Source organism: Pan troglodytes, chromosome 14 (assembly GCF_028858775.2).
Source record: "Pan troglodytes isolate AG18354 chromosome 14, NHGRI_mPanTro3-v2.0_pri, whole genome shotgun sequence".
Classification (NCBI taxonomy): Eukaryota; Metazoa; Chordata; class Mammalia; order Primates; family Hominidae; genus Pan; species Pan troglodytes.
In genome coordinates, this window is record NC_072412.2 from 66,284,419 (window position 1) to 66,311,004 (window position 26,586).

A 26,586-nucleotide genomic window follows, 5' to 3' on the forward strand; every position below is an offset into this window, starting at 1 on the left:
TATTTGTTGAGCTCCTACTGTATACCAGCAAGTGCTTCTGTAACTTCTACTATTTCTTCACACCTTCTGTCCTGGATTTCTCTACTTGCTGTTGTTTTTAATTTTTACTATGAAAGGGGATAATTTTTAAGATCCTTCTAACCTGTTTCTAACCTTGTAATGAAGATAGTGGACAATGCTTGAGATGCTTGAAATACTACTGTAAATGCTCAGGGATGTGGTCACTTGACCACGGTGATGCACAAGTCTGACTATTTTCTTAAACACATAAAAATACTTGGGTGAGCATATTTACTGGGTTCCTTCTAGAGGAACATATTTATGAAGAAATGGACACCAAGGTTATCTGCAGTACTTCACAGTGTGTGGGTGGATGTTAATGTGGCTGTCTCCAATCACAAATTATAGGGGACTTATCTGACAGTGGTGTGCTGGTAAATTGGCTGTCTGAAAAAAAAAAAAGCCCTGATGTGTAGCATTTGCCAGTTTTCATGATATAAATACTCCCCTCCTGGCTGATTTCAGGCTACTAATATGACATCACTGAATACAGAGTTGGGAGGTTATAGGGAGAATCTGCTCATTGCTGCTAAATCAGGGGCATGGGTTTCCAGGAAGAGAGTGCTGGACAACTATTGTGAGGTTGTCTAGTGTTTTGTCTCCTTTTCTGAAACTTGTCCTAACCATGGCACAGTTGACACACAGATTATTCTGACGGGAATAATTGGAATAATCAGAATGATGGGAATAATCAGCTCAACTGGGCTGAGGAATGTACTTTCTAGATTTGGAATTGGTTTGGCTAGTTTCATGAATAGAGAAGATATAAATTGGGAATTAGTATTGAGACCATTTCCTTCAAATGGGCTTAGAACAGAATAAACCCACCTGCAGCAAGAAAGAAGCAGCAACAGGAGATGGAGAGAACGGAATGTCTGGGTTTGTACAGCTCTCAAGCAGTGCCTCTGTCTATGGAGCTGTGAGACTCCCTTGGCCTCTTGGCTTATGCTAGCTCCATCTTATTTGAAAATCAAGATCTTAATAGCACAAAGAATCTGGCTGAAAAACAACAATATCTTTCTTTTCTAATTTATCTCCCAACCACCCATCCAGAAATTAACCTCTGAAATAATAAATCCTTGATTATAGATTTAAAAGAAATGGTTCTTATAGATAAGAAAATCTCTTTCACAAGAACAACTTCCAATAGGCCAGTGGTTTTCAAAGCATCTTTCCTGGACCCTTAGGGTCCAAGAAGCCCTAGAACTCTGTGATGTCTTGGGGACTAGAAAAACAAGTACAGTGGACAGAGGTCCAGACTCCAATTGTAACATGACCTGAAGCAGCTCTGGGCTTATGTACTTTAGAAAGATGTTCCATTTGCAATTGTATTCATACAGTTTTCCCTGCTGAAGCCTTAGGTAAAATTGAGAAGAGGTTGGCTTGCCTTCTGTGTCCTTAGCTCTCCCTTTCTGCTGCTGCTTTCCTCGTAGGCACCTGGCCTCACCCTCTCTTAGAATCTTCCTGTCACTGCCTCTTGCAGAAGCAGCTCTCAGGAAAGGGCAGATAACTTAACAGTACATGAGGATGAAACTAACTGATAAGTCTAAAGGTGTTAACTTTCTAATACTATCTGCATCTCAGTGGAGGACAATGTAAAGCCCAGGGCAGAAGCCATAGTCATAAAATTTCAATCATCATCCAAGAGGTGGATGTGGAAATGAGATGTGGGTAAGATGGAAATATTTTCCTGCAACTTCGGAATTTTCCTCGTAGACAATGAACTCTTTGGGGCAGTCATGAGGTTCATTTCAGAGTCAAGGGCATGAATCCTCCTTACTCAGGAACTGGATATGAGATGGAGTGATTTTCAGTTTTTTTACTCTGGTTTCGCTTAGACAAAGTACTTGCATTCCTAGTATTAGCATTTTCTTTTTTAAGTTTTGTTTTTCAATAGCAAATATAAATGAATGCGCTGAGCTGGGGTATGTCTGCTTACTTTTTTGAAAAACAAAACTAGTCCTCAATGATATTTAGTACTTTTCTTGGCTCAAGATTTTAGATTGTTTTTTAATAGATCTCATAGTTCTCTAAGTGGAGGTGGCACACGTAAGTCACAGCACTAGGGAGATAATCAACAGGAAGATGGACATGTGAATTTGGAAAAAATCCCAAACTCAAAACAATACCTGAGGACACCTCTGAGCATAATCATTGATATAAATTTGTGAAGCATGGTGCCTCAATGTGGAGGGCAGAATAAAGTGTAGAATACACTTTGGCTGAGGAGTTCTAACATGCCTGAGGCTTCAGATGGAATAAAACACATTCCTCAGAAACCTCCAGGAGAGGAGGAAGTGTGACATTTCCACACATGTCTAAAATGTGGAAATTACCTGGATTCCCATAGGTTTTCTTACTGACTTTAGGGACTGTAACCACGTGTAATAGGATTTTATAATGAGCACATTCCCTTTGAATGTGTTCACTGTAACCCCTAGATTATATTATGTATAACCTAATTAACAGGATATCGAGTAGATTTTCAGTTAGTACACTAAAGGCAATTACTACTTAAATACTCAACAGTTTTAGGGAAAAATAGAAAAGGTGATTTCATTGCTACATAAATATATAACATAAAATAACATGCACTCTTTCTTGTGTCCTGACTTTTGTTTTTCGTTTGCCATTGAATCATTTGGCTCTGACATTTTGCTATGAATCTTGTTTAGCTGGTAATTGCTTTCACTCAAATGGGCCATTTATATATGAATTTCATTTTAATAAAATTTTCTCTCTGATAAAAGTCTCTTGTTTGCCTATCTTAAATTTATAGGCCAAAATTTTGTTCAATTAATAATCTTTTTTTTTTTCACATTTCTTTAAGGCTTTCTTATAGATTTCCTTTTTTTTTTTTTTTTTTTTTTTTGCGCGGAGTCTCACTCTGTCACCCAGGCTGGAGTGCAGTGGCGTGATCTCGGCTCACTACAAGCTCTGCCTCCCGGGTTCACACCATTCTCCTGCCTCAGTCTCCCGAGTAGCTGGGACTACAGGCGCCCACCACCAGGCCCGGCTAATTTTTTTTTGTATTTTTAGTAGAGACGGGGTTTCACCGTGTTAGCCAGGATGGTCTTGATCTCCTGACCTTGTGATCCGCCCGCCTCAGCCTCCCAAAGTGCTGGGATTACAGGTGTGAGCCACTGTGCCCGGACATAGATTTTCTTTTACAGCTTTTTAGTGTCATGTTATTTGGTGGTGTGATTTGATCTTTTTTTGTAAAGTTTTTTTTTTCTTTGCAATGATGGGATTTTCCATCATTCTGTTTATCTTTCCTGTTTCCCTGCCATTGAGTGCAATTTTTTCATACCTGTACAACTACATGTTTTAGAATTTGACACTACCTCTCATAAGATTTTGGAAGACTATAAGAGCAAAGATTGCCGAACATAAAATGTTTGTCATGGTCAGAGCTTTCTTTTTTAATAAGGTCAATGAACATGTCAGTTAAGCCTTTGCTTCTCTTCTTCCCCATGCCAATGGGATGGAAATAGCCACCAAGATGAGCCAGAATGGGCAATTTTCTGAATATCTACTAAGTGCTGCTGGAATAGAAAACCCATATGCCATTTCCTTTACTCTTTATAATAATCTCCAATGTGAAGTAGCAATATCTTCAGTTCATTCATGAGTGGTCTCACATGGGTATCAAGAGGATCACACAAATTTCCTGGTGCTGGGCATTTTCTTGCATGTTTCTATATACATCTTAAAAGCTGTCATAGCCGGGCACGGTGGCTCATGCCTATGATCCCAGCACTCTGGGAGGCCGAGGTGGGCGGATCGTATGAGGTCGGGAGTTCGAGACCAGCCTGACCAACATGGAGAAACCCCGTCTCTACTAAAAATACAAAATTAGCCGGGCGTGGTGTCATATGCCTGTAATCCCAGCTACTCAGGAAGGCTGAGGCAGGAGAATAGCTTGAACCCGGGAGGCAGAGGTTGTGGTGAGCTGAGATCACGCCATTGCACTCCAGCCTGGGCAACAAGAGCGAAACTCCATCTCAAAAAAAAAAAAAAAAAAAAAGCTGTCATAGATGTAAGCTTTAGGCAAACTCACAGTACTTCTGACAGCCTGATGTTCTGGCTGCTGCACTATTTCTCAAATGATTTCTAAATATTGGTGGTACCTTTGATTTGTTCCTTTCTTTTTGTGAAGGGGGGCTTGAATAAATTGAATTAAAAGGAATTTGTCATAAACAGCTGCTATTTGTTAATATTTCCCAACTGATTTTTCTCAGTAGTAGAGATTTCTAGAACTAAATATTTAGGATCTACTGGCCTTGATTTGTTTTACAGGTGGATCAATTGTTTATTCATGTAACAAATATTTATAGGGAACTGACTGTGTGAAGTTATTTGTTATTTCTAACTGTTGTCATCAAAAGAGGATGAATCCTAACTGGAAAGACAAACAGGAATATTTCTCTAAAAAGAAAGAAGACACAGGGAGATGAGGTTATGGATGAGGGTAGTAAGATGAAGATTGGAGGGTGCATGGGGGGAAATGGTCTAGATTTGTTGGCTAGAAGTTGCCAGGGACTTCTGGAGGAAAATATATGTTTAATTTTCATGGAAACATCCAGGCTAGGCATTATTAGCCCTTTTTATAGTTGAGGAAATTGAGGCTGCTCAAGGGACACAGTTACATCTGTATAAAACCCTGTGCCATCATGGTAGGGTGTCTGGGAGTGGGGGGCACAAAGGTGAATGTGAGATAGAGATGTCTTCTTCTGAGCCACAATATGACACGTTTCAGGAGTATTTATAAAGTATCACATACAGCATAAACCCTCTTTTGTGTCACCACAAAATCAATGAAATATTGTGAATGAGAAAAGCTATTCTATGGGGTGTATGAATATAATTCTTGTGAATAAATTGAGTTTGGGCATTTTGTATTATGCCAGAGGTCCTTAGTCTTGCATGAGGGTGGTACTGGAGGAAAAATGAAGCTTTGAGAAATAAAATGTTTGCCAGAGCTTGAACTCACGTCTGCTGAGCTGGAGGCTGCTGTTTGTAATGCCCATGTTTGGTCCAGAATATGTTAATAGAGTTTACCCACAGGTTTCCCCAGAAGTATCCCAATCATGGGCTGGGCACTGTGGCTCATGCCTGTAATCCAGCACTTTGGGAGGCTGATGCAGGCGGATCACCTGAGGTCAGGAGTTGAAGACCAGCCCCACCAACATGGTGAAATCCTGTCTCAAAATACAAAAATTAGCTGGGCGTAGTGGTGCATGCCTGTAGTCCCAGCTACTCGGGAGGCTGAGGCAGGAGAATCGCTTGAACCTGGGAGGCAGAGGTTGCAGTGAGCTGAGATAGCGCCATTGCACTCCAGCCTGGGTGACAAGAGCGAGATGCTCTCAAAAGAAGAAGAAGAAAAAAAGTATCCCAATCACTCTGGGAGCTCCAAGGACACCGTGGCCACATGTGAGGAGGTCCCAGGGCTTACAGGAGCAATTGTGGAAGGAATAGACTGCTATCCTTAATTAAAAACAAAACAAAATATTGACCAACCAGTTAATGTTCTTTTGTGTTATTCATGAGAAATTCAACTGTATTTTGTAGGTGCTTTCTTTTCACATTGAGATGTCCTACCTATCAAATAACCAATCTGCAAAGATTCATTGAACAGGAAAGGGATGACTGTAGAGTCTTGATAGTTGCATGCAGCACTGAGGCACCTTTTAAAAAAAATGATTGAAATACGTGGTGAAACCTCATTTAACAAGCCACAACCATAGCTGCTTGTTCCTCAAGTCTAGTTTTAAAACCCCATTTATGTGGAATAATTGCCTTCTTTTTATTCACGGTAAGAATGATCTCACCAGCACCGTTGGCATCCCCTGACTGCTTGTTAGAGATGGAGGATCTCAGGCCCCACCCAAACCTTCTGAATTAGAATCTGCAGTTTAACAAGATCCGCAGGTGATTCCTATGTACATTACAGTTTGAGAAGCACTGCTCTAAGGCAATTTTAGGCTCTGAGGTAGATTAAAAAATACCATGAATGTCTTCGCCCTGCCTGAGCTTGCGTATAATGGCAATTAGTTGAAAGCACATGAATTAGCAATTAACAAAAGGCAGTAAGAGTTCCGTGCCAAGCCAGTGGTACCCACAGAAAAGGCTGTTAAGTGTTGGGAGAAAGAGCAATCACATCCAATTAGGTCTACCAGGGAAGATTTCAAGCCGGCTGCTGCCTTCTGGTATTTCAAATTCTTTTAACTTCCAGCGTGTGCCATAGACCCCTGTAGCCCTAGGGGGCAGTGTGGTATAGTAAAAAGCAGTTTGTGTCACCTCCCCAGTGTTGTTACTCTGTGGTAGCCCTGGGATCTTGGGAGACTACTCAATCCCCACTGAACCTCAGTTTCCTGAGGAATAAAATAAAATACACTTTCCTCATAGGATTGTTGTAAAGATTCAAAGCCAAATGCACATAATGTCTAGCACATATCAGGTCCCCAGTTTCTCCCTTTCCCATCTTCTCTTTTGTCTAATCCATAGTTAACCTAATTCGTAGTTACAATGAAGAAAGCTGTGCTATTTATTGCTGTCCAAGCATGTTCACATGTTATGTTAAAGCAAATACATCTGAAAGAAGCTGTCAACGGTGGCTGGCTCGCTAGATAGCTAAGTTTCCTAACGCGTAATGCTTGCAGAAGAAGTAATCTAACCAAGTGCTCATGATGGTTTATAGGAATTCAGAAGATGGCTTCAGCCTTTTGCTTATTTTCTTACCTTTCAAGGTAGTGTTAAGCCCAGAGCATGGCTATGTTGCAGTGGTGAGAACCTCCATAGGCCTAGATCTAAAGCAGTGGTTCTCAAGCTTTGATCGTACGTTGGAATTTCCTGGGGATTTATAAAAACTCCTGGTGCCTCAGATAGCTTCCAGACCAACAGAATAGACTTTCAGGGGTTGGAAAGTTAGTTAAGAAAGCACACCAGGTGATTTTAATGTGTTGTCAAGGTTGAAAACCATTATAACCCGTGCATTACAGGCTTAGTACCACTATAAACCATTCATTACAGGCTTAGTACTTAAGTGTAAGCAAGTAAGAGACTTCTGCCCCAGTGGTATGGCTTCCCTGTCAACAAACACATACGGTTCTTGTGGCTTCTGAGAAAATTTTAAGTTTGATCTGTTTAGAGTGTGACAGTTGAAAAAGAAAATCAAGCTCAGCATTATGTATCCCAATGTTACATATTTTTTTTCCAGCTTTAAGTGGGGTCCTTGGGTCCTTGCTGGTTTCATTGTATATTTTTTATAACATTTGGAATACTTGGTACTATCAAGTTTATTTGCTTAGAAATTTGCTTGCATTTCTAGTTTCTCTTTATTTCTTTATGATACAGACATTGCTTATCCTCAATCTTTGGGGAGGGACTGATTTGTTTTCTCAATATTTGTATGTTTTCTACAGTTTTATGAATCTTCCTTGGGTATTTTCAACAAAATTAATCAGTAAAGACACTTAAGATCCATCAAGTGCAACTTGGGCATGTTAAAACACACAGTTCGGTGTCAGTGTGACTCCGAGCTCCTTCTGTAACTTAAAGTCTGGGAAGCAATAAACATGTTTGATTCATGTGCCATGAATGGAGATAATGAGACTCTCTTCCTCCCAGGACCGAAGTGAAGATTAAACTAGTTAATTCTCACAAGAGTTAGAAACAGTGCCTGGTACCTAGCAAGCACTCAGTAAGCATTTGTGTATTTCATTATTCCAGGAAGCAGGGTCAGAATGTAACCAATATATTTGGAAATGGGGTCATACAGTAGCTGGCTATGATAGCAAAAGGCTTTAATTCTTTATCTTTATAAAAATTTGAGAATGTTAAAGAATAAAATAGTGTGTCACAATTTATTATCAATAATTGAAAGAGTTTGTGGCAGTTCTGACACCTTCTGGTGGTTCCACGTGTTTTCCCTGGTGGAAGGTATATGCATGGACGTGGCATGAGCCGTGTTGCCAGTGTTATGATTAGCCAAGAGATATTTATTTTTATTTTTTAATTTCTGTAGAACTTATGAAGACAACACAGAAATCTGTTGAAGTAACTAAAGCATCTTTAGAGAATGAGAACTATAGATATTTTGACATATTACTATTTTATAAGGTTATCTCCACATCTAATTCATCAACATCATATTCTACCTTCAAAACAGACTTTAAATCTGTTGACTTTGTTGCTGCGAACACCGCTCAATCCTAGTTCTACCCTCTTCTTCTGTTCCAATCTAGGACTACCAGTAATTAACTCCCTGTTTCTACAGTGTACTAAATAGCAGTCCAAGTGGTCTTTTAAAGCACAAATGGAATCCTGTGGCTTCCAGGATTAAACCCTTTTCAGTTCTTTGGAGTGCTAATTGCCACCTGCTATGTGGAAGAGGACACCCGTGACAGCTCCATCTTCCTTCTAGTACCCTAGCAGTAAATGGTGTTCAGTGCAAATTTTTACACGTATGCTAAAATGACCATAATAATTCTTTAATTGTGTTTGGAGTTTTACAGAGGGTATGTATTTTCCTATATAATTATATTTATTTTTGTTCATGTTAGGATCTGAGCTAGTTTTAATAAATACAGATGATACACATGAAAGGTACAAAGCAAATAGTGTGTGTTTTCAGATGGTCCGTGTTTTAATTTTAGTTTTAGAGAAATAGACCATACACACAGAATATTTAATATTATTCATACAGTTTAAAAGTAACAAAACAAAATACAATAATACAGCAAAATATCAATTTTGAATGCCCTTGTAAATACCTCCATAATCTCATCCCTTTCTTCTCCCCTTTACAAGGTAACTGCAATTCAGAATTTTGTATTTATTATTGGCTTGCTTTTTTTCTCTTTTGGTTTTTGAGTGAATATACTTTTTTCCTTTTTCTCTTTTTTACTTAAATTTTTAAAAATTGTATACAATACAATTATATACAATGCAATTATAAATATATACATCATGTACAACATGATGCTTTGAAAGATGTGTATGTTGTAGAATAGCTAGATCAAACTAACATAGTGCCTTTCATCATTTTTGGGGTATGAGAAGACTTAAAATCTCTTAGTGACTTTTAAGAATACAATGCATTATCATTATAGTCACCAGGTTGTACAACAGCTCTCTTGAACTTATTCCTCCTGTCTAACTGAAATTTTGTATCCTTTGACCAACATCTTCCAAACCTCTCCTTCCCTCCACTTCAGCCCCTGGTAACCACCATTTTACTCCCTGCTTCTGTGAGTTCAACTTTTTTAGATTCTATGATTGAGAACATGCAATATTTGTTTTTCTGTATCTGGCTTATTTTGCTTAACAGGATGTCCTCCAAATTTATTCATGTTGTTGCAAATGACAGAATTTCCTTCTTTTTAAAGACTGAGTAGTATTCCATTGTGTACATATACAACATATTCTCTTTATCCATTCATCCACTGATGGAAACTTAGATTGCTTTTGTATCTCGGCTATTGCAAATAATGCTGCAATGAACACTGGGGTGCAGATATCTCTTTGACATATTTTATATCCTTTGGATGTATACCCAGAAGTGAAATTGCTGGATCAAATGGGTAGTTCTATTTTCAGTTTTTGGAGCAATCTTCATACTGTTTTTCATAATGGCTGTACTAATTGACATACCTACAAACAGTGTACCATGGTCCTTTTTCTCCACATCCTTATCAACACTTGTTATCTTTTTTGTGTGTGTTTTGTTAGAATAGTCATCCTAACAGATTTGAAGTGATACCTCATTGTGGTTTTAATTTATATTTCCCTGATAGGGTGATATTGAGCATTTTTTCATATACCTATTGGCCATTTGTGTATCTTCTTTTGAGAAATGTGTATTCTGTTTTTTTTTCCTGTTTTTAAAATTGTGTTGTTTCCTTGTATTGAGTTGTTTGAGTTATTCATATCTGTTTGATATGAACTCCTTATCAGATGTTTGCAAGAATTTTCTCCCATTCCATAGGTGTTGTCTTCACTCTGTTGATTGTTTCTTTGCCTGTGCAGAGCTTTTTAGTTTGCTGTAATCCCATTTGTCTATTTTTGTTTTTGTTGCCTCTGCTTTTGGGGTCATATCCAAAAAACCAATATTATGAATCATTACCCTTATGACTCATAGTAGTTTTACAGTTTCAGGTCTCACATTTAAGTCTTTAATCCATTTTGAGTTGATATTTGTATGTGGTGTAAGCTAAGGGTACTATTTCATTCTTTTGCATACGGACTTCTAGCTTTCTCAACTCCATTCGTTAAGACGATCCTTTCATTGGCCCGGCACAGTGGCTCACACCTGTAATCCCGGCACTTTGGGAGGCTGAGGCGGGCAGATCACCTAAAGTCTAGAGTTTGAGACCAGCCAAGCCAACATGGAGAAACCCCGTCTCTATTAAAAATACAAAAAAATTAGACGGGCGTGGTGGTGCATGCCTGTAATCCCAGCTACTCTGGAAGCTGAGGCAGGAGAATCGCTTGAATCTGGGAGGCAGAGGTTGCGGTGCGCTGAGATCGCGCCATTGCACTCCAGCCTGGGCAACAAGAGCAAAACTCCATCTCAAAAAAAAAAAAAAAAAAATCCTTTTCCCATTATGCATTCTTGGCTCTTTTGTTGAAGATCAGTTGACAATATCTATGTGGATTTATTTCTGGGTGCTGTCTTCTGTTTCATTGGTCTATGTGTCTGTCTGTATGTCAGTACCATACTTTGAAAAATAACTGTAGCTTTGTTACATATTTTGAAATCAGGAAGTATGATTTCTCCGGCTTTGTTCTTTTTCAAGATTGTTTTGGCTACTCATTTGTGGTTCCATAAGGATTTTAGAATTTTTTTTTCTATTTCTATGAAAACTACCATTGAGATTTTGATATGGATTACATTGAATCTGTAGATTGCTTTGGTTAATATGAACATTTAAATTAAGTCTTCCAGTCCGTGAACACAGAATGTCTTCATTTTTTGTCTTCTTTAATTTATCTCATCAATGTTTTGTAGTCAGTATATGTCTTTCAACTCTTTAAATTTATTCCTATTTTATTCCTTTGATGCTATTGTAAATGGGATTGTTTCCATCATTTCTCTTGCAGTTCATTGTTACTATATAGAAACACAACTGATTTTTATATATTGATTTTATACCTTGCAACTTTACTGAGTCACTTATTGGTTATAACGTGTGTATGTGTGTGTGTGAGCGTGTGTATGTGTATATGAAGTCTCTGGGGTTTCCTACATATAAGATCATGTCATCTGCAAACAGGAACAATTTGATTCCTTCGTTTCTGATTTAGATGGTTTTTATTACTTTCTTGTGTAATTGCTCTGGCTAAGACTTCTAATACTATGTTGACTATAAGTGGTAAGAGTGGGCATCCTTGCTTTGTTCTTGATCCTTGGCTTTTCTTCATTGGGAGTTTTTTTTTTTAATTACAGATTCAATCTCCTTACTAGTTATAGATCTGTTCAGATTTTCTATCATGATTCAGTATTGGTAAGTTGTATGTTTCTAAGAATTTACCATTTCTTCTGGATTATCCAGTTGTTTGGCATATAATTGTTCATAGTAGTTTCTTTTTATTTCTGTAACATAAGTTGTAATGTGTCCTCTCTTATATCTGATTTTATTTGAATTTTTTCTCTTAGTCTAGCTAAAGATTTGTCAATTTTGTTTATCTTTTCAAAAAACTTAGTTTCATTGATTTTTTTTCTATTGTTTTTCTACTCTCATTAATTCCTAATATTTATTATTTTTCTATCTGCTACTTTTGGGCTTAGTTTGTTCTTTCTCCCTGCCTAGTTCCTCAAGCATAAAGTTAGGTTATTTATTTGCAGATCATTTTTTTTAAATGGACAACTAGTTTTTCCAACTTCCTTCATTGAGGGAAGACTGTCCTTTTCCCATTGTATATTCTTGGCTCTTTTGTTGAAAATCAGTTGACTATATATGTGGATTTATTCCTGGGCTGTTTCTTCCATTTCATTGTCTATATGTACATTTATTACTATAAACTTCTCTCTTAGTACGTTTTGCTGCATCCCATAGGTTTTGGTATGTTGTGATTTGTTTGTCTCAAGATATTTTCTAATTTTCCTTTTGATTTATTTTCTGACCCACTGGTAGTTTGGGTGTGTGTTGTTCCATTTCCACATATTTTTGCATTTTTCAGTTTTTCTTCTATTGATTTGTAGTTTTATTCCATTGTGGGTAAGAAGAGATCCTTGGTATTTTAATATTTTTAAGTTTGTTAAGATATATTTGAGACATAACAATTTTTCCTAGAGAAAGATCCATGTGCACTTGAGAAGAAAGTGTGTCTGCTGCCGTTGGGTGGAATGCACTATATATGTCTGTTAGATTCCTTTGGTCTAAAGCAATAGTTCAAGTGTGCCGTTTCCTTACTGGTTTTTTGACTGGATGTTTTTATTGAAAGTGGGGCATTGAAGTCTCTCACTATTTTTATATTGTCATCTATTTTCCCCTTCATTTCTGCCAGTGTTTTCTTTGTACATTTAAGTGTGTTAATGTCGGGTTTCTATATATTTATAATTGTAATATCCTAGGAAACTGACCATTTTATCATTATATAATATCCTTCTTTGTCTGTGATAGTTTCTGACTTAAAGTCTATTTTTTTCTGATACTAATATAATCACTCCTGCACAATTTTAGATGATTTGCATGAAACATATTTTTCCATCCCTTTATTTTCATCCTGTATTGGTCCATAAATCTAAAGTGAGTCTCTTGTAGATAGTATATAGTTGGATCTTGTTTTTTTTTTTTTTAAATCATTCACCTGCTCTACATGATTTCAGAATTTAACTTATTTATATTTAAAGTCATTATTTATAGGAAAGAACTGAATTTAAAATAGAACAGTCTATTTTAAGCTGATAACTTCAATTGCATACAGTAACTCTATATTTTTACTTCTCACCCCACTACACTTTGTTATTGATATCTCTATTTATATTTATTTATGCTTTGTATTCATTAACATATTTTAAAATTATAGTTATTTTAATACGTTTATCTTTGCCTTTTATACTGGAATTAAAAGTGACTTGGCTAGGCATAGTGGCCCACGCCTATAATCCCAGCACTTTGCGGGGGTCGAGGCAGGTGGATCACCTGAGGTCTGGGGTTTGAGACCAGCCTGGCCAACATGGTGAAAACCCCATCTCTACTAAAAATACAAACAATTAGCTGTGTTGGTCGTGGGCGCCTGTAATCCCAGCTACTTGGGAGGCTGAGGCAGGAGAATCACTTGAACCCGGGAGGCGGAGGTTGCAGTGAGCCGAGATCGCACCACTGTACTCCAGCCTGGACAACAAGAGCAAAACTGTCTCAAAAAAAAAAAGTGACTTATTCACTACTTTTACATTAATATAGCATTCTGTATAGGTTTATATATTTGCTTTTACCAATGTGTTTTATACATTCTGGTGCTATTGTGTTTCTGCTTAATGATTGTTCCATGTTGAACTCCCTAGTATTTCTTATAAGGCGGGTCTAGTGGTGATGCACTTCCTCAGCTTTTGTTTGGCAAAGTCTTTACCTCTCTTTCATTTTTAAAGGATAGTTTTGCCAGGTATATTCTTTTTGATTGGCAGTTTTTTCCAAGCATTTTAAATATATCATCCCACTGTCTTATGGACTGCAAGGTTTCTGCTGAAAAGTTTGTTGATATTCTTTTGGGGGTTCTCATGGATGTAAAAGTTGCTTTTCTATTGCTTCCTTCAAAATTCTTTGTGTTTGACTTTTGATAATTCAATTATAACATGTTTTGGTGTGGATTTCTTTAGATTTATCTCATTTTGGATACTTTGGGCTTCATAAATCTGGATCAATTTCTTTCTCAAGATTTGGGATATCTTCAGCCATTATTTCATTTGAATAAGCTTTCTGGTTCATTCTCTTCTCTCTTTCTGAAACTCCTGTACTTCTAATGGTCCAGTTGATGATGTCCTGTAAGTCCCTCAAGTTCTTTTGCTCCTCTGACTAGATAATTTTAAATGACCCATCTTTTAGTTTGATGATTCTTTCTTTTGTTTGTTCTAATCTGAAGCTTGCTGTAGTGTCAATTAGCTTCTTGATTTCTCACAATGGGAATTGATCCATGTATTGCTTTTAAATTGATGTGTCTATGGGGGAAAAGGAAAATTTAGAGCTTCCTATTCTGCAATTTTGCTAGTATCTTGCCTTGCTTTTTAAAAATGCATTTACTACATAGGTATGATTTCCTGAGTAATATATTTGTCTGATTATACTTTTGACCTGTGTATAAATGGAATCACACTATATATATTCTTATGTGTCTAGCTTTCTTCCCTCAACATAACTTTTGAGATTCACCTATATTGATGAATGTAGGTGTATTTAATTTGCTTTTACTGCTGTGTCATATACTGCTGCATAAATGTAACACAATTCATTTTTGCATTCTACTCTTGTACAGTTGTGTTTTCAGTTTTTTGGTTTTGCAAATAATACTCTTATGAACATTTTTAGGTATATCTTGGTGGACATATAACAGCTTCTCGAAGATTCATATGCAAATAAAATGGCAGGGTCATGAGGCATGCATATATTCAACTTTAAAAGATGATGCCTAAATATTTTACAAATTGTATTAATCTAAACTCGAGCTAATAATGTCTTCAAATTTCTTTTGTTTTACATCTTAGCCAATGTGTTTACATTTTTATCTCATTAGAATAAAATGATGTACTATAGTGGTTTTACTTTGCTTTTTCTTGATTAATAAAGAGCGTGAATTTTTTTTACATGTTTGATGGCCACTTGTGCTTCCTTCTCTCTGATATGCCTGTTAATATATTTTGACCATTTTAATATAGGGTAATTTGTCTTATTCTTAGTAACTTATAGGCATTCTGTATATATTCTGGACACTAACCTTTTAACAATCACAGATGCTGCAAATATCTCATAGTCTGTGGCTTGTCTTTCACTGCCTTTATGGGGGGTGTGTGTGTGTGTGTGTGTTGTCAGCTTTTTGGAATGAAATTCTTACTTTAAATGCAGTTTGATTCACTCATCTTTCTTTACAGTTTGCATTTTTGAGTCTTTTAAACAAAATTCTATCTTACACTGAAGCCATAAGATATTCTCTCATATTTTTTCCTAAAAGTTGTACCTTTTATGTTTAAGTTCTTGATCCATGTGGAATTGATTTTTGTGAATAGTAAAGTGGGTATTTGAATCAATTTTTCTCCCCATATGAGTTACAATCACTTGTTTTTCAGTCCATTCTTTCCTCATTAGCTGTAGTGGGTAGCACTGTTTTATATCAGGTATTAACATACACGTGGCCTATTTCTGGGCTCTCTATTCAGTTTCGTTAGTTTGTTTCTTGTGTCAGTATCATGGTGACTAAATTACTACAGGTTTATACTAAATAAATATCCAGGGGGGACAAACATTTCACATTTTTTTTTCTGTTAGGAGTGTTTTAGATAGTCTTAGATCGTTGATCTTCTATATAAATTTCAGAATCACATTTGCAAATTTCAGAAAATACACTGGTAGACTTTTACTGCAGTTGCATTGAATCTACAGAATATGTTGGAAAGATTAATTTTTATAATATTGTTTACTTTTGTCCACAAACATGGTTATAAATTTATGTGTTTAAGTTTTAAAACTTTTTTCTTTTGCCTCAAAAAGTGACATTTATTTAAAGAAAAAAAAATGACAAGATATCCATCCCTTGGCTCCCTTCCCTACCCGCTCCTGCTGCTTCTCAGCCCCCCAAGATTGAACGCTGGCTGGGGCTAGGTAGCAAGACAGCCCCTCAGATGAGGTCAGCAACATCGAGGGGCATTTCCTCAATGGAGGTGTTGTAGAAGGTCCTGATGTCTCGAAGAGTCCTCTTGTCTTCTTCTGTCACCATGTTAATATCCGCATCCTTAAGGTCAAACCATCTACCTCGACTGATTCTGTGGATATAGTTTTCCCTGTTGGTGGGAAGGTTATATTTGATGACTAAAGAAAGTTGTTGCATATCAGTATTTCTGGGCAGCAGGTCAGTGGTAATCAATACTCTGCTAGAGCCAGAATGAAACTCCCTCTGATCACATCGCGTTCCTTTTGGTCCATATCTCCATGCATGGCAGAGATGGTGAAATCTCGAGCATGCATCTTCGCAGTGAGCCAGTCCACCTTCCTTCAAGTGTTGATGAAGATGACTGCCTGGGTGGCAGTCAGGGTTTTATACAAGTCACACAGTGTGTCCAGCTTCTACCTCTTATTCCATGTTGACGTAGAATGAGCAGACACCCTCCAAGGTCAACTCTTCCTTCCTGACAAGAATCCAAATGGGGTCCCTCATGAACTTCTTGGTCACCTCAAGCACATCAGAAGGCATTATAGCTGACAGCAAAACAACCTAGGTGCTGCTGTTGAGCTTTTGGAATATGTCATAGATCTGGTCCTTGAATCCATGGCTTAACATTTCGTCAGCTTCGTCCAGTACAAACATCTTGATGTATTTGGGAGACAGGTATCTCCAGTTAAGCATATCAAACACATGACCAGGAGTACCCACGATGATATGGGGAGCTTCCATCTGCTGTTTCTATACCTCAGCACACACGTTGGTGCCCCAAATACAGGCGTGACAGGAGGCACCCATGTAGTCTCCTAGTGTCATGATCACCTTCTGTATCTGCTGAGCCAATTCTCAACTGGGTGCTAGGACCAAGGCCTGGGTGGCCTTTAGATCTAATTCAATCTGCTGCAGAATCGATATGGCAAATGTGGCCATTTTCCCAGTCCCAGATTGGGCTTGAGCGATCACATCATAACCCTTGATACAAGGTAGGATGGCTCACTGCTGGATGACAGAGGGCTTCTCAGAACTGTAGATGTACATGCCATGGAGGAGGGACTCTGAGAGGTTCATGTCATCAAAGCTGTCAACAACCTCATTCCAGTTACTCTCAATGACGTCTCCCGGCTCCATCCCATCAGGACCATGGTCTCTGGAATCCTGACTCACAGACATGATCCTTAGAAACTCTAAAACTATTTTTATAATTGTCTAAATAAAGATCTTCCACAACTTCTGTTAGATTTATTAGTAGGCATCTTTTTGTTGCTATTTTAAATAGCATTGTTTTAAAAGTAGAGTTTTCGGCCAGGTGCGGGGGCTCATGCCTGTAATCCCAGAATTTTGGGAGGCCAAGGCAGGCGGATCACGAGGTCAGGAGTTCAAGACCAGCCTGGCCAATATGGTGAAACCCTGTCTGTACTAAAAAATACAAAAATTAGCCAGGCGTAGTGGCCCACAACTGTAGTCCCACGTACTCAGGAGGCTGAGGCAGGAGAATTACTTGAACCCGGGAGGCGGCGGTTGCAATGAGCCAAGATCGTGCCACTACACTCCAGCCTGGTGACAGAGTGAGATTCCATCTCCAAAAAAAAAAAAAAAAAAAAAAAAAAAAAAAAAAAGTAGAGTTTTCAAACTGTTAGTGGTTTACTGAAATGCAATAGAATTTTATATATTGATTTTATATCTAGCAACTTTGCTAAATTATATTAGCATATTAGTAGGATGGGAGAGTATAAGGTAGTGGTTAAGAGCACAAATTCTGGATTTGGACTGTCTGGGTCTATCCTCTGCTACTAACTTGTTATATAATCTTGGACAAGCTATATAGCTTGTTTTCTCATCTGCAAAAATGGATAACACTATACATACCTTATAAGATATTGTATTAAGTCCTGTAAAGTGCTCACAACAGTGCCTGATACATGGTCGTATCTAATAAATGTTAACTGTTAAATAGGACCTACAGTATGATGTTGAAATGGCATTTAGTGGGTTTTGTTTATATTTAATACAGCTTGAAATATTTGGCCTTTTAACTATACAGTTTCTTTCAATTAAAAAAAGACTTCATGAGGTGAGGAAGCTATATACTGCATTTCTCTTCTTTTAGTGTTTCAATGAAAATTTTTCTTTCAATTAAAAAAAACTTCATGAGGTGAGGAAGCTATATACTGCATTTCTCTTCTTTTAGGTTTCAATAAAAATTTTAAAGTACTTTTTAAACTTAGCAATGACTAAAATTAACATCTTTTATCCTGAAAAGCATTAATGTTAATAACTCCCCACTCTTAAATCATTGCAGTATTTCAGTTCTGTCTTTATTTACAAAATCCAAAAAATCAGATATTATTATTTTGATTAATATATTCTACAGTTGATATTTGTTTACATTTACCTCATGTTTATTATTTTCTTGGCTCATAGTTTCTTTTTGCATTTTAGGCATTCCTTCTGAGATAATTTTTCTTCTTAGTAGTATTCCTCTTTTGGAAATTTCTTTGGTGTTTCTGTTGGCATAAACACTCTGTTTTTTTCTTATCTGACTTTTTTGAAAAAGTTTTCTTACCTTAACAATTATTTTATTTTTAGTTATGAATCTATAAGAGCTGTATAGTTTTCTTATTATAATTCTTTGTTATTTTCGTCTAGCATTAAAATCTATAATTCCACTCTCCTCTGGCTTCCATTGTTGTTGAAATTTTAAAGATAGTCTTGTTGTCTCTGATGTTCTGCAGTTACAATATAATGTAGATTTAGTTCTACTTATTTTTCCTTACGATTACATTGTTTCTGAATCTGAGGATTCATCTTATCAATTATGGGAAATTTCCAGTCATTTTCTCTTCGAATATTGCCAGTATCCACTTCCTTTTATTCTTTCCATCTGAAATTTTATACTTTCTACTTCTTCGGTTGTCTATATTAAGTTCTGGATAATTTTTTCAGATCTATGTTTCAGTTCATTAAATAGTTTTTACGCTGCTTCTCCTCTATTTAATTTGTAAAGATTTTTTTTTTCATTTTCATTTTAGATTTTCACTTCTAGCAGTAAAAATTTGTGTTCTTTCAAAAGTCTGGGCATTTCTGTAGTGTCTTTTTCTACTGTCATACTTTTAATACCTCTAATTTTTAAAATGAATTTATTTTAACAAGCTTATTGAATTTATTTTAACAAGTTTTGTGAGTCTGATTCTGTAGCTGGTTGTTTTGGTTGACTTCTGTCCATGTTTCCATGGTCCTTATGTATTTTATTAGTTTTGATTGTGAATTAATGTTCCATGGAATCTTTAGGAATTTTTTGAAGTGTGGACTTAATGTGCCTTCTCTTCCGTAGGATCGTGTTTGCTTCTGCCAGATGCTAGAGGATGCTACTAACTTGAGTTCATTTTCAAATAAATTTTCAACTACACAGAAATAAAACTTCTGGTTCTAACTGCCTGTGAATGTGGGCTCCACCCAAAGCCTCACTTGACTCACTAGGTAGGCAGATATAAGCAAGAATCTTCCCCATCTCCCATTGTCCAACAGGGCTTTTCTTTAGATCGCTTATTGATGATGTAGCTTTACAAAAGCCCCAGCTTCATTCAATTGTCTCTGATCTAAAATTTTGTACTCTCTAAGCCCCAAGCTTGGTCTCTTGTCCTCCCCAGTCATGGGACCCTTAGAACTCTGGATTAAAACCACCAGAGATTGGTATATACCCTCAGAGCCATGCTGCTCCAAAGCTTGCCTACCTCTCGGGAAACACACTTTCTACTATTCCTGGAAATGCCGTCTTCCTGATCTCCATATTTTAAATTCTACATCATTTCACAGATTTTTTTTTTTTTTTTGAGACAGAGTCTTGTTATGTCGCCCAGGCTAGAGTGCTGTGGCATGATCTCAGCTCACTGCAACCTCTGCCTCCTGGGTTCAAGTGATTCTCCTGCCTCAGCCCCCCGAGTAGCTGGGACTACAGGTGCCCACCACCACTCCCAGCTAATTTTTGTATTTTTAGTAGAGACGGGGTTTCACCATCTTGGCCAGACTGGTCTCAAACTCCTGACCTTGTGAGCCACCTGCCTCAGCCTCGCAAAGTGCTGGGGTTACAGGCGTGAGCCACCATGCCCGGCTGAAGTATTCTTTTACAGATAAAATAATAGTAGTTAATATTTGTTTTATTCTTCTAAGCATCAGGACTGTGTTACATGTTTTACATGAATTATCTAATTTAATGTGCAGAAGAACCCACTCTGGCATGTAAAATCTCATTTAGCAATGAGAAGACTGAGATCTTGGGAGGTTAATAACTAATACGAGGTCCAGCTCATACTGCTGGACAGTTCTGGAACCAGACTGTAACCAAGAGTGACCTGACTCCATTGAACCTTTTGTTCATTTCCTCCACTTTTTATAAGAAAATATTTCAAACATACGGAAAAATTGAAGTAATAAAACAATGAACTTATATTTGTTGCATTCAACTGTTATAAATTTTCTTTGCTTTCTCTCCCTGTGTATAAATACATATTTTTTTTGCTATACTATTTGAAGGTAAGTTTTAGATATCCTAGCACTTTACCCTCGATACTAAGACTTCATTCACAAAGTGAGCTTATAACTGTCTTCAAAGTGGTTGCTTTGGATTTTTTTTTATTGCTTTCCTGAAAATAGAGGAAAATTCTTTGCTCGAAGGTAGGACTCTTTTATCTTTGAAATCTGAGCTTTAGCAAAGTGTCTGGTACGTACCAAGTGAATCAATGAAAAGTTTGTTAAAAAGAAGACCTAGGTTAATAAGAGAGGATGTAAAATTATCCAAGAAAAGAAACTTGTTCCAGTTTAGACAGTAAGAAAAAGGGATACATTGAAAAGGCTAGTTGTATTTCCCAGAAAATTCTGGTGGAACATTTTACGTTGACAAGAAGCAAAGAGAAAACATTCAGGTAAATCCATGTGTACAAACATTTATCCCATGTCATGCAATATGTTTTTCCCTAGCTAGGTGATGACCCTCCCTACCTGGGGTAGTAATTCTGTCTTCTCTCTGTGTATCTAGCCAATTATGTGGTTCCTGGTACAGTGGAATGAATGAATCAATGAATCCATTCCAATATAATGTTTATAGTAAAAATAATTTCCACTTATTACTACTGTTCCTGCTACTGAAGCCAGTTCTACAGATAAAATTACTGTTACTGAAACTGTTACTATCATGGAGATCTCTACGGGGAAAGTAGAGCCAAGTGAGGGAATATTATTCCCACCTTACAGTTCAGAAAGATTTGAAGGGAATTAGTTCAAACTTGAATGTAGATATTCTATCTGCAAGTCTAGTGTTTCCTTTATGCCATTCCTTTTGATCTAGTGTTTCTTGAGCTTTCACTTTGTGCCAGCCACTCTTCTGCAGGTAAAGTAGCCATGAAACTAACAGCAGAAACAGCATGTTTGCAGAACTGCTGACTTTACTAATACCTGACATTCTGAAAAGAACATGACAGGTTTAGCTGCTTTTTAAACTCAATCCATGATAATTATGCACATGTTAACTGAATACTAAAATATACTTTTAGTTGGATATATACTTAGATATTTATAGGTATCACTTCTAAAATAGCATTATTTATAAAATGTATTTTATATGGATATACATAAATATATATACACACACACACACACATATAAATATATATGTATCTGTATATACTGTAGGGACTTCTGCCTAATTCTGCATCCATGACTAAGGAAGCAGGAGGTAAGGAGTTAATGGACTAAGGCAGGCCTGAAATTCCTTAGGGTTGCACATGAGAGATGAAGGCAAGGGAGGAGCTAAGTGATTGCCTTGAATGTCAGCTGGAGTCGGGTTCTGAGTTTCGTGACCACTGGCTGCCCAGTGTATGAGTTAATTGTCCCGAAATATAGACCTTGGTTGTTTGCATACTTTTTGCCTCAATGCATCAGCTTCCGGGGCATGCTTATATTGAGGCATGTAAAAAATGTCTGGAGATGGCACATGACTGGCTTTCCCAGAAAAGCTTTTGTTGCTTTTATTCAACTCCCGAGTCAGTTTCTGTTTATACATTATCTTTCCTTCTAAGAGCTTTCTGCAAATGCACTAACTGCTACTAATCCACTCAGACTTTTGAAATGATTTTCAAGTTTTTAAAGAAAAGCAAACATTGCTAATATCAGGATGAATCTCTTGTGTGACAAATAGGTGTTCACTGGTGATGATCTGGTATGTTGGTTCAACATATTCTCCTGAAGACAGAGGATTTGTCCAGTTCTTAAGTCTTTATACTAATTCTTTAAAAAAAATTTAATTTTACTTTAAGTTCCAGGATACATGTGAAGGACATGCAGGTTTGTCTCATAGGTAAACGTGTGCTGTGGTGATTTGCTGCACTCATCAACCCATCACCCAGGTATTAAACCTTACATTCATTAGCTATTTATCATGATGTTCACCCTCCCCTGCCCATCTGACAGGCCCCAGTGTGTGTTGTTCCCCTCCCAGTGTTCTTGTGTCCTCATCATTCAGCTCTCACTTATAAGTGAGAACATGCAGTGTTTGGTTTTCAGTTCCTGCATTGGTTTGCTGAGGATAATGGCTTCCAGCTCCATCCATGTCCCTGCTAAGGACATGATCTCATTCCTTTTTTTATGGCTGCATAGTATTCCATGGTGTGTATGTACCACATTTTTTTTTTATCCAGTCTGTCATCGATGGGCATTTAGGTTGATTCCATGTCTTTGGTATTGTGAATAGTGCTGTATATACTAATTCTTCAGCAACAATTTTTATCCCTCTGGTATTCAGTAATAATTTATCTGATGTTTATGATGCTTATCATCATCATCATCCATAAATCTATTACACAGGAGCAATGCAATACATTTTAAATATCAGGTATCAAGTATGGAAACATGATGCAACTACTAAAAATCAACTGCAAATTGACATTTTTCTTTTATGTAACATTCAGCCTTTTTGTAATAACTATATGATCTCCAGTTTCTCTGCATTGTAAGATGTGTTTCTGGCAAAAACATTGTGAATAATATAAATGCAATCTTTAAAAATAACTTGGTAATTTCTATAATCCTTTGTATTCGAGGCTTCAGACTTGTTAGGGGAATATAAAATATGGTTGTAGCAAGAAGTGCATTCTTAATGGCATCCTTAAACTCAAGTTCAGACCTTAAAGGTATTAACATAGAAATGGCACGGGTACTTTAGATATTGGACAAACAAACCAAGTGTTAAAAAAAAAAAATCAGAAAAGAGTGAGGAAACAAGACAAATGAAGAAATTTTTATTTAGATATTATTCATGTAGGGACCTTTGGATCTCATGGAAGGTAAGAGTAATTGCATACCCTTTGTAGGCTGAATCAAGTGGCCACATGGTGAAAAGTGGCTTCTTGATAGATAGAGCCAGACCAGAAAACATGCACATCTATCTGCTACATTTTATAACCATCTATTCTGTGAAAGGCAGTTAAAATGGAAACTGGACTCAGACCAAAGTCTTGATCCTCATTGAATGCAGGGAGAGAAGAGAAGACCAGGGAATGAAGGAGAAAAAATAATAAACAAAGCATTTTTATTTAGTTTTTAAATGTTTAAGGTATAAGTTGGGAGCTGACAGAGGCTGGAAATATGGGTCTTAAATAAAGGAGAACTTTTAATGATGTTGTATTACTACTTTTAAAAACACTTTCAGACTCTTTCACACCCTAGTGTTGATGGCAGAAAGCTTAAGTTTGAATATTTGCCCTGCCACTTAATAGCTCTGTGATACTGGGTGATTTTATGAACCCTAGATTTCTTATCTAAAATATGGGGTTATTGACATCTATCATAGGGTTGTTTTGAAGGTTAATATATATACAAAAAAGTCTGCTACAATGACTAATACTGGCCAGGCACATAATACTGGCGTCTTGGTTTGTTTTGTGCTGATATTACAGAATAACAGGCACTAGGTAATTTATAAAGAAAATAAATTCATTTCTCACAGTTCTGGAGGCTGGGAAGTCCAAGATTGAGGGGCTAGTCAGCATCTGGTGAGGGCCTTCTTGCTGTGTCATAACATGGAAAAAGCCATCACAGGGGTGAGGGAGGGTGAGAGAAGGTGAGAGAGGTCAAGAAGGGGGTTGAACCTACTTTTGTTTATTTTTTGTTATTTTATTTTTTTGAGTCTGAGTCACTCTGTCACCCAGGCTGGAGTGCAATGGCATGATCTAGGCTCACTGCAACCTCCGCCTCCTGGGTTCAAGTGATTCTCTTGCCTCAGCCTCCTGAGTAGCTGGGATTACAGTCGTGCACCACCATGCCCGGCTAATTTTTATATGTTTAGTAGAGATGGGGTTTCACTAGGCTGGTCTCAAACTCCTGACCTCAAGTGATCTGCCTGCCTCAGCCTCCAAAAGTGCCAGGATTACAGGTGTGATTCACCTTGCACAGTCTGAACCTGCTTTTAGAACAAACCTACTCTTGTGGTAAAAAACCCCACTGTGTGGTAGTAACATTAATTCATTCTAAGGGCAGATCCCTTGTGATGTAGTCTCCTCTTAACATTCCTACCTCTCAACACTGTTGCATTGGGGATTAAGTTTCTAGCATGTGAACTTTGGGGGACACAATCATAGCAAATGATAATTTTGTGTTAAATTCAAATTTCTTTCGTGTGTTTTGTCTCTTATAGTATGAGCACCCTCCTGTCAAAATCACAGCCCCGCCAGGTACATGGCTGGAAGGGGAGGTGATGTTTAACAGAAGCTCGTGGCAGCCCTCCCTCTTGTCATTTCCTTCACTCCCTAGGTGCTGTTCTCTGGGCACAGCTGCCAATGGAGTCCCAGGGTGGCCACAACAGTGCTGTCTGTGCCCAGGGCAGTGTTCCAGCTGCTCACAGTGCTGCATGCCTTGATTACTCTGTGAATCACAGCCACACTGGTTCCACGTGGAAGGGCTCCATGCTCCCTCCCTCACTCTGAGTCTCCTTCTTCTAATGTGGCACCCAAGCAGTGCCAGTCACATTGCTGCTAAGAAGCTAAGATTCTATATACAAACAAACCTTTTCTATTATCTTTGACTCATTTGGGCAACTTTAGTATTTTCACTTCCTTTTTCAATCCAGAGGGGCCGTGCTTGGCACACCAGAGCCCTGCTCCAGGAGTGATACTGCGGTAGACATTTTTGTACATATATTTACCTTCAAAACAACTCTACGACAGATATCAACCCCGTATCTTAAGAAATCTGGATTTTATAAAACCATTCAATGTGGCAGAGTGACTCTCCTTAGGGTTCAGTGGTGAGTCTCTGGGCTCTCGCAGAAAACACGCACCTCCCTGTCTCCCACGTTTATTTCTTTCCCCTAGTTACCAAGGGGAAAACGTGTTCTCATAGATCCCTTCCCAAACGAAATCAGGTCATGAGAAAAGATAACTCTTAGGCCCCCTGCCTGCTAACAGCTTGAAACTCAGGATGGAAGCAACCCACGAGCAGAGCTCTGTATGGGTGCAGGCCTCATTCTCTATCATAGCACCTTACTTTCTTCATTGGTTTCTCTTTAATCCAAAATAACCTTGTTTATCAATTTAATTGTTTATTTTCTATTTCTGCGCCTAGACTATAAATCCCCTGATGGCAACATCATGTTTTTATTCCTCTGCTATTATACTCCTAATACCAAGTCTCTGATATATAGAAATTGAATAAACAGAGGAACAAATCTTTTCTATTAACCGTGCCTCATTTGGTCAACTTACTTTAATATTTTCACTTCCTTTTTCAATCCAGAGGGGCCCTGCTTTTGTCACACCACAGCCCTGCCCCAGGACTGATTAATCTCTCATCTGTGCTCCTATTTCAACCTGTAAATGTCGCATGCATGCCCAGAGCTCTGTGGGAGTGTGTGGGGACTGAGATTGAGCTGGCTGATTGTGATGCGACACCCCAGTGTTCCCTAAGAGGCTCTTCCTTTCTGTGGACAGAGTTGCTAGGGATGCTTCAGTGGCTCTTCTCATCTTGGCAAGGGAATGGATTTAGCTCTTTCCTGGGTCAATGCTAGCTCCAGTCTCCATGTTTGTATTAAAAGGTTAATTGCTTTACACCTACACATTCCCAGCCTGGCTTTTCTAAGGAAGAAAAACAGCCACAACCAGAGCCGTGTTTCTACTCTAATATAATTCGCTGCATCAAGTACACAGAATCTCTTTATTGGAGGCCAAATGCACATTCCCATTTGAGAGGCGGTTGCTGCTGGCTGGCTGGATAACTGCTCGTTCTGAAACCCTTGAAGACATTGCTTGGTCTTTCTATTTGCTGTGGGCTGGTGGAGAATGGTTTCTTATTTTCTAAGGGCAGCCTTTAATGAGCACCCAGTGGCTTTTTGATGTTGCCCTCCCACAGACTGTGGGTAGAGGCATTGCTAGGAATCATACATTTTCATCTGTGGAAGTATTTTGTATTGAACCCTGTCAAAAATAACACTGCCTTTGGGAGGCAGAAAATCCAATTTGATAGCTATGTTTCTGATTTTTTTTTTTCTCTTAGATACATTCTATCTGTTAGGGTAGTTAGGGTATAGTCTTTGGACCTCAGCTATTTTTCACCTGGAAAGTAATTTAGGATGGAGCCCTGTGCTGTTGTTAGTGATGACTTGGATAACTA

At 37.8% G+C, this 26,586-nt stretch overlaps 1 long non-coding RNA gene and 1 pseudogene across 2 annotated transcripts in view; one reads left to right on the forward strand and one right to left on the reverse strand.

Annotated features, from left to right (window-relative positions):
* Nucleotides 1–26,586, forward strand: part of LOC104001854 (uncharacterized) — a 159,679-nt gene that overhangs the window by 2,114 nt on the left and 130,979 nt on the right. The gene's annotated exons all lie outside the window — the stretch shown is intronic.
* On the reverse strand, nt 15,885–17,103 carry LOC467371 (eukaryotic initiation factor 4A-I-like; annotated as a pseudogene).